The sequence below is a fragment of the Macaca nemestrina genome, chromosome 9, assembly GCF_043159975.1.
Source record: "Macaca nemestrina isolate mMacNem1 chromosome 9, mMacNem.hap1, whole genome shotgun sequence".
Lineage (NCBI taxonomy): Eukaryota > Metazoa > Chordata > Mammalia > Primates > Cercopithecidae > Macaca > Macaca nemestrina.
The window spans coordinates 10437426-10447307 of NC_092133.1; positions in this window are offsets into that span (position 1 = coordinate 10437426).

The following is a 9882-nucleotide window of genomic DNA, read 5'->3' on the forward strand; positions in this document are numbered from 1 at the left end:
TGCTTGGGATGTGAGGGTTTTGCTTTTGGTTGGTCGCTTGCTTGCTTACTTGCTTATTTTGGCGCTTTATTTGTTTGCCTACTAGGTTTTTACTTTTCATTTTTTCAATCATCTTGGTGGAAAAAAAAAAAACTTGTTCTATTATCTCCCACCTGCAGGATCAGGGCGGCTTCTACATTTGATGTTGGAAGATGTGACCAAAATGCAGCACTTGAAAATCCTGAGTGATTTAGACCAAGAACAATTCCCATTTTTGAAAAAAATCTGTGATTGGCCCAGACTTTTTAGTAAGACATTACCAATTGGGAACTAAAGTCAGTATGTCCAAACTTGTGAGTCACTGGACGAGGACTTTAAAATGAGAGACATTTCATAGGTTTCCATCAGCCTTGCCTCTCACAACCACCATCTCCCAACAACTTTAAGAACAAACTTAACTTTTCTAAACAAAAATAATTTCATCATTTTGTGTGGCATTAACACCCTGCTACTTCGATATGTTATCTATATTTTTCTTGTTGACATCCAACCAATTCAGAGCTAAAAATCCATCCTCCAGTTTTTCTGTGGGTTGTAAATCATAAAAAGGTTATATTTTATGAAAGCTGAAGCTGAGAAGTAAACAGCATATTTATATCCGAAGAGTTTCATCCATTAAGCAGCAATGACAGGGCCCTGTGGGCCAGAATCTAGTTTTCTTACTTAAAAAGCTTAGTTCTTTTGTAGACTCCTGCAGGGACCTATAACAGTTGGAATTGGGTTTTTTATGCCTTTGAGGCCTCCGAATGAACGTTACACTTTTCCATTATTTTCTTTTTTCTTTTGAGAAAACTAGGCTACCTGCTTATTGCCTAAAACCTACACCCCATGATTGTGCTGTCGTAAAATCCGTCTTCTGCCCTTTCCTCCCACATCTTACCAACATCCCAAAACTTTGTTTAGACTCAGTGTCAAGCAAGGTTATGCTGCATTTATTGAGATGGGGGAGGGCTCCCTCAATGATTTGGGCTGATAGATGGCAAGCCCAAATGAAACTTCAGCCTAAGGGGTGCCCAATAACCTTGACCTCCTCTGCCTTACAAAAAATAAAAATAAAAAAGCTTAAATCTTAATATCTCCCTTGCTCTAGCCTGAGAATGCCTTCCAGTCCCCTGACTATTCTGCAAGCTGATACACAGCTAAAATAAAAAGGCATGAGTCCGGATCTTGCATTTCACATTACTGCCTGCTATTAAAATGTTAGTATGCCGGCCCCTTGGGCTATTAAAGATGATGCACCTGCCCTGTCTGCCAATGGTGTAATTTGTGGTCATGAATATATATCTAGGTCTATGTAGATGTAGATATGAGTTTCACACCACTATTACATCAGGCAAGTAAGTCTAGGTTCAGAGTCAGCACAATGATCACTCTGAAATTAGCCAAATAATCACTAACAATTAAGAAAATGAAATATCCGAGTCTCAGTCCTCTTTTTACCCACTTCGAACATATATTTGTTCTTTTGATGTCCTGTGTGAATAGGGGTGCTTTATCTGACTGCTGATGGGCTAAACAATGCGTCCGAGTTGTAATATAGAACTCAATTTGCTGGGACTATCATCTGAAAGGCCTGGACAATTTATCGAACACTGCAGATGAAAGAAAGAGAGGGAAAAAATTTTAAAACTGACCACTTTTAAAATGAAGAAAATAGGGCAGTAAAGGGTATTGTAATATACTTTAATCTTCCTTAATGTAGAAAAATATGAAATGCCATTAAATCTTCCTTTGAAATGGATGTGGTTGCATGGCTTGAGCACCCAAATCTAGTTAATGAATCTATTGTTAAGGCAAATAAACAGGAAAGAAGCAGTGAAGGAGTGATCTGTGCATTATACGACTAATTCAGAAGATGAAAGGCAGAAAAATTAAAGTTAAATTCACATAAATATTAGAGCTAAGGAGAATAGTTGCAGGTGTAAAAAGGGAAGCCTGCATTTCCCTTGGGTTGGTGTGAGGCACAAGCAGTTATTTTCTGCTCGAGAGCAAGTCGGCAAAGATGAAAGTGTTTCAAGGGGCCCAATAATTAACATTTTAAAAGGTTTTCTTAATAAAAAAAATGATCCAACAATAATAGCAATTTAATCATTTTATTTGAAAAATTAAATTGATTGCAAGCAACCGTTTGTGCGGAAGTGGCGTTTACAGAATTTGGATGAACTTATCCAATCAGATCTCCACTTTAATCGCTTTAAATGGAGCCAATCTACAAAAAGAAAGTGGGATGCAGTAGAGATCCAAAGGGCAGTAATTTGGGGGAGATTAGCAGTTCTTCACAAAGAACCCACAGCAACCTATTGAACCCACCTCTTTGTTGCGGCCAGACATTACTAATGGAACTCAACCCAATGTGACTGAGAGTCTATGGGGAGCTGGGCTTTATTAGGGAGTCTCACTGGAATCCACAAGTACCACCCATGTGGGGACATGGCCTCATGGTACAGTGTTTTCTCCATGAAATAAAGGATCTGGTTAACACAGTGCAGAGGATTCATCCCAGTGTTAACCCTAAATTATAAAGCATGCAACGGCTTACTACCTATTAGCTTTGAAAGCACTATAGAGTAGAATTTGTCTTGAGATCAGAACATATCTTTCCACAGACATAGTTTAATGTGATCTTCACACTGCACCCCTGTCTTGAAAGAAACGGATACCCATTCACACTCTCTCGGGAGGGGAAGAGAGAGCTTTACTACAGTCCTCAGGAGGAAGCAGCATGAACACCTGAGGCCTTGGTCTCCACCTGGGTCTGCAGACAATTCTCACTTTTCTCTGCCTCAAACATCAAAAGGGCAGCCTTCGCCATCAACCTTCTTCAAGCTACTGCTCTGCTTATACTCTGTCAGGCTGCACCGAGACACACATCACCCTAGGAGGCTCCTGTTTTATCCCGTTCATTCATTCCTCAACAAATATTCCTTGGGTGACATCACAGCCATATCTTGTTTTACTTAGAGGAGAGGAAGGGGGATGGAGAAAGGGCGGCCCTGGGCACAGAGGCCTACCCTGCAGTGGAATAGCCCATTCATCAAAGCCACGGCTATGTGGATTACTAAACCTACCCTCCCAGAAAGTCCTTTGGCTGTGGTTAGTCAGACTTTTCCCCACCTTAAGAGGCTTTCCAGAATGTTCCTTCAGTCACATTTATGCCTGTGCCTGGGAGCAGTGTGGGTATTCTTAATTTCTCTATCACAGGATATCTCTAATGACGTAAAGCCACCACACAGGGTCTGGCACTTAGTAGACTCTCAATAAATGGTAGCCATTACTATCCCAGAGGGAAAAAAAGATAATCATTGAATACCTACAGTCTCCTGTGGAAGCATGTGGGTCCATGCTGGGGGCCAGCAGTGGTGGTGTAAGAGCATATCATGGGCTCAGCCTCAAACAAGGACCTCTTGATCCCAAGATGACCAACAATTTTGAACTAGGCATTGGTCAGTCCAACACAATCTTGTTGTCCAGAGAGCCGTGGACAGGGGCAGGTTTCCCCCAAGCTTTTCTCTAGAATTCTGGGGCCATTCTGGGCACTCATGGGGTCTTCAAATATTTAATTCAAATTAATTATTTACTCTACATAATTTTTTATCAGAACAATATGCCTTCCAAAATTGAACACAATGGAGACACGCCCAATGCATGGTGTTGCAACTTGTTTTTGAGCAGTTTTTCTGATCTGTCACAGACCAAAAAAAGAAACAGGAAAAAAAAATTTACAGAGCACATATCAGAATAATTTTCTCCTTTATTACTGTTTAATTAATGAATATCCTTAAATTTCAAGGTAAGCTACTTCTTAAAATTACCATTTGCAAGCATAATTGGTCACTGCTATAAAAATAATACTCTCACCTGAATTGGATGCTAAGACTGCAAGTGTTATAGGTTATAGGCTGCAAGTGTAACTCATAAACCCAAATTCAAAACAGTCGTATGGTTCTCATTGATTGATTTTTTTTTTTTTTTTTTTGAGATGGAGTCTCACTCTGTCCCCCTGGCTGGAGGACAGTGGGGCGATCTCGGCTCACTGCAAGCTCCGCCTCCCGGGTTCCCGCCATTCTCCTGCCTCAGCCTCCCCAGTAGCTGGGACTACAGGCGCCCGCAACCGCACCCGGCTAATTTTTTGTATTTTTAGTAGAGACGGGGTTTCACCGTGTTAGCCAGGATGGTCTCGATCTCGGGACCTTGTGATCCGCCCGCCTCGGCCTCCCAAAGTTCTGGGATTACAGGTGTGAGCCACCATGCCCGGCCTCATTGATTGATTTTAAAATATCATTAATTTGAACTTCTAAATTAGATTTAGACTGCCAAAATGCCCTTTTTATATGTTACATATGTTAGAATTCCCAATTAAATTGTGTTTGCAAAAGACTCCTAACACAGTTTATGGGCCGGTAAGAGAGCCTGGTGCAATCCCCAATGAGGGCCAAAAAGTGAGAACCCTTCCAGATATCCTAGGAGAACTTGGGCCAGCTGACAGCACCTCAATATCGCTGAGCTCCCACTCAAATCCCAGCATTCTCTATGCCTCTGAAAAGGGGGCCACTTTGACTTGGGATTCCAGACTTTACAGTTAGAAGAACAAAAGAAGCATGGGAAAAAAGACTGGAAGGAAATATGCTGAAATGCTAACGGTGCTTTTCTCTGGGTGATGGGATTCTGAGTGACTGAATTTTCTCCTTTCTTATTCAGAAGTTTTCCACAATTATCACTATAAATTGGTATTTTGTCCAGACACCTTCCCTGCCTACTCACATTATTACTTTTTTACTCAGAAAAGAAAGTAGGATTTTGTATATTCTCTTATTTAAAAGGAAGACCATATAATATCTTGGCTTCTGTTGTAACCAATCCCTCCCACTGCTGGTCCCACCCTGAGAAGAATGAGGAAGCATTAGGCAGCTCCAGAAATGCAAGGTCTCCCACCATCACCCACACCCCACACCCATGCATCCAAACAAAGGCAGTCAGGTTCCAGGCCTTCAGCCTCGCATTACTCAGTGTACCCAAACCGGATGACAAGGAATGAGAGCAAAGTTTAAAAACAAGGTGAACTCGGCCAGTCAGCTTATCTTTCCTCTTTTGGTCCCTCTGACTCTGTCCTCAGTCGTAGCAGGCTTTCCCCACTTAGGGCTGTAAGCTCAAGCACATAAAAATACAAGGGTCCCAGATAAACAATAACAAAAAAATTTTAAGTATAAGTATGTCCCAAATATTGCATGGGACTGTTCAAAAGTATTTTTTGCTGTTTTTAGTCATTTTAGTGTTGGTTGTTTATGTGAAATTAACTCTAAATGGGCATTCTGTATTTTATCTGGCAGCCCTATTGCCAATCCAAACCAACTGATTCACCATTGGGGATTTTTTTGTCCAGTTTGGTTTGATTTAGTTGGTTCTTGTTGTTCTTGGCAGGCAAGCCAATTTAAAAAACAACAACCACAAACAAAACCGCTGACCAAGGTTTTGTTCGTTGTTGTTGTTTTTTAATCGGCTTATCCTCCAACCCTCTAACACTGGGCAGGCTTCAGTCTCCTCAAATGAATGAGTAAATGTCACTCCACCCACCCTGCACTTGGCAAAGACACCATGAGATGACAAACGGAAAGAATCCAGGAAGTGGGGCTACAAGCAGGTAAGCCACCCAACATAATCAAAATGGAGAAAGCAATGAGTTGCTTGACTTTTCCCCTTCTTTGTGGGAAACATTGGGACATTACAGCTTCCACTTAAAACCCTGTGGTATATGTACAAGGACAATGAATTAAATACTTGACATGCAGACAATTCCAATAAATTAAACAACTCCAAACAATTAAAAAGAAAGCTGCCAGCACCTAAGTAGAAAAATGATGAAACAGGCATTCCAGCGCAGCATGCTCCACCCGTGCACCTCATGGTAGTGTCCTCAACCTCGCCAAGCCTGGGAAGCCCACACTAAATGTGGAGTATGGTGGCTACTCATGGGGTGAATGTGGGGTCTAAACGAAAAATAATGCATCCTATAAAACACTCTGTGCTGGCACTGTTTCCTCAGTTAATGATGGCTGTACTTAAGTCAAAAATATACATATATACATCTCAAAGAAAATACATATGTGTGTATATATATTAAATATGTTCTTTCTTATATATTATATATAAATAATATATAATGTGTGTACAGATACACATATATACATACATATTTAATGTATATATTTCTCATATATAATATATTAATAATATATTTTCCTTTGAAATGATTATATATGATATTTATATATGACATATATAAGATAATACATATATACTTATAAGATAATTCTTACATATATGATATATATATAAGCAAAAAATGGAAAATTTTCTACTTTATTAGAAATAAAATAAAGTAAATTGAAATTAAGCTTTACTTATGAAACTGGCAAATGTTGTTAATAGCTTTAATAATGACATTATTTAAAAGATCAAAAATATTCATAAATATTAGATAAATAGAGAACAGTTACATAGACAATAAGTGAGTGATTAAACATATAAAGAATGGTTAGATAAACTACGGAATTTTTTAAAATCAGAGAATGAGTGAATTATAGAATTCTTTATGTTGGACATTCTAGGGAATCACATTAAGTGATGTATTATGATGAAAAAGAACATTTGATGATATGAAATATGTTCTTAATATAGTGAATGAAAAATTTCAGAATATGATGTACAGTATTATATTTGGATTAATGATATGGATACAAATAAAACAAAGACAAAGAAAGCGCATAAATATTAACAGGAGTTATATCTGGGTAGGGATGGTTATGGGGAACATTTACTTTCTTCTTTGTATTTCTCTACATTCCACATTTTCTATAATGACCATATAGTACTTTTGTAATTTAAAAAAAATTTGGTTAAAAAATTCAATACTAAAAAAAATTCAATAATGAACTATTGGGAAGTGAACTTAGTTTTAGGAGATCACAGTATTCAGTGTATGTGTATACAACAGTCTCCCTCTCCTCCTCCTCCTTTTTCTTCCTCTTCTTCCTCTTATTTCTCTTCTCTCCCCTTCTCTCTCCCTTTTCTAGCCTCCCCTTCTCCCCCCTCCTCCCCCCTATCTCCCTTCTTCTCAGGAAAACTACAGTAATGAGCTCCAGCTTCCCCCTAGCACACTGCCTTCACTGAGGGTCCTCCCAGAGTCTTGTGTGAAGGGCAGCGCAGCTACAAACTCTCTATTTTGAAACATCCCACATTGCGCATCTCGGGACAACTTTCCATTAGAATTGCTCCTTCTCCAGTCCCTAGCAGACAACTCCCTTCCATCCTAAGAGCTGGAGGCTGCCCTTAGGAAAGGTGGACCTATCCTAGTCTTAGAAATATCAACAGAGTTTAAGCCAAACTCCTCCAGGTTATTTTCTCTGAATTTATATCAACATGCAGTGACTGTACTCATGCACTCGTTCTGCAAAACAAGATGTAACAAGCACCAAAATTCAGACATGCTTACGGAGCCCTCAGTCTGAGGAGTGGCTGGCACTAGATTCTAGAACCCCAAGATGCAATGAGACTGTTGTAATGGGGATGCACACATAGCACAATGAGCGCCAGGGAGTCAGAAAAAGTGCCCACGCGTCTGGGAAAGCTTCACATAGGGGAAGCCCAAGAACAATTGCAGTTTGCAAGCATGGAAGAACATTCCAGACCAAGGGAACAGAAAACCCAAAGCTACCAAATTCAAGACCATGGCATATCTAGGACCCCATGTTTAATGTGAGTGGTGGAAGGAGAGGTGATTGGGCCAGCTCCCGCAGAGCTCTGAATGCCACTCTAAAGAGCATCTGTTTGCTCCCAGCAATGCTATGCAGTGGAGGGACATGATGAGCTTGTCCCAGGACCAGCCCTCCACATGAACACTCCACCTCAGTGTCCCCTCCCCTGCTCCTATGATGCACAGAAGGAAATGTATCCCAAAGCCTCAATTTCAATGGGCACTGCAGAGGGGTTTATCCGAAAACGAGGCTAGACGAGGCCAGGCGGCTTCTGAGCGTCTAGAGCTCCACAGAAGAGCTGTCCCCATTCCTTGCCTTGCTAAGATTGAATCGGTTGTCATCTTCCTCTCGAACTCTGACATAATCGTCACCAAACCAGCAGGCACAATCACCAGCCCTGAGAAAGCCCAGAGTCAGCTCAGCATGCACGCAGGAAGGAAAACTGTTCTCCCCAAACACTGGTTCTTGAGATTCACACCACCTTTCCTAGGTCCTCCCCGAACACCCAGCCTCAGCCCACCTAGATGTTTGGAAGTGGCTGAAGGTGATGTCCCTGTTCCCATCAGGCCAAACTGTCAGTCTAGAGACTCTGGTCAATAGTGAGTGGCCTCTCTCCAGAATCCTGACATCAGGAGGCAGCTGGGATGGCCTGTACAGACCGTGTCCTCAGCCCAGGACAAAGCATCCCTCTGGCCATGTACAGCAACCCAGAGAAAACAAAACAAAGCACCACCATCCACTCCTTGCCTGCATTGGCGCTGGTTTCTTTCAATCCAATTGCAATCTTAGAAGCCCGACATCGCCTGAAACAAAAGCCTCACCGATCTCCGGAAGATGACTTTGGTGAAAGTAGAGCTCATTTCAGAAAATCAAAGCAAAGAAAAATATTGAATACAATTCAGAGGCATAATGCATTATTATGGGCTGTTATGGATTTTATGTGAAATTTCATGTAAAGTTAAGAGGCTGAAGCGATCTCCTCCATTCAGCTGTATTATCAGCCCAGCACCAAACAGTGTTCCACATCTTATTATGCTCACAGTTGACACACTATTAGAGAAATGTGCAGCTGTCTTACTCTGCTATTCATTTCCTCATTACTATTTTATAAATATATGATTAACAGTTATTGCAGCTGCCTAATTCACATTTATTGCAAATGCAACCCCACAAATGAATGCTCAAAGCAAAGAGATGTGGTTTTAGAGTAATTTAAATTTTACAGTTCCATTTACCCTGCTTTTTAATTTACTGTATAATGACCCTATTAGAATAAAGCACATCTGGAAGTTCTTTGGGGAACATTTAATTTTCTGTGGCTTCAGTACTAACAGAACTTGTACCATAAAGCCCACAGATGCCTAGAAGACTGTACAAATTTCCACATTTTATGCCAAGATGCCAGCTAATTGTACAGATGAGACAATTACAGCAAAGAGCAAGGATATGCTTCTCGGTGCTAAAAAGTGAAGACGCTGACCAACAACCTCGCTCTTTGCAAAGTTTGCACATCAAAAACCTGAAATTAGCTCGCCTGCTTTTTGATTTCCTGCTCAGGAAAGAGGCCACCTCTGCTGTACATGCTCCTGGATTTTCTTTTGCTTTTTCCACTAGCTTTCTGCCGAACCCCATTTGCCCCTCACCCTGTGTAATGGAAGGCAAGGCAATCTGCAAAGCTCCGGAAGCCGATGAGAGGCAGGTGTATCATCCAGGCTTGGCCTAGTCCTCATCGGCCAGGAGGCTACAGATGCTGCCAGCTTCCAGCATGCCACATTAACGGAATCATCCTGAGCATTCGAAATTGATTTGAATATTAAATACAGATCACTGCAGCGGAACTCATGTATGAGAAATAATGTGAATCCATTGCCATTGATTAGCTAATTTATGTTCTACAACTAATCGAAGCACAAATCTCATTAACCACAGGTCAGTAAGGCTTGGAGAGAAAAAGATAATCATTTTGGTAGCCTAGTTGGCTGTAAAGAGACAATTAGAAGCCATCCAGATTTCCAGGCTTCTCTGCCTGTTCCCTGGGTCTCAAGCCAGCTGTGAAGGGAAGGAAAAGCCGGTCTTACCCGTGGTTCTGCCG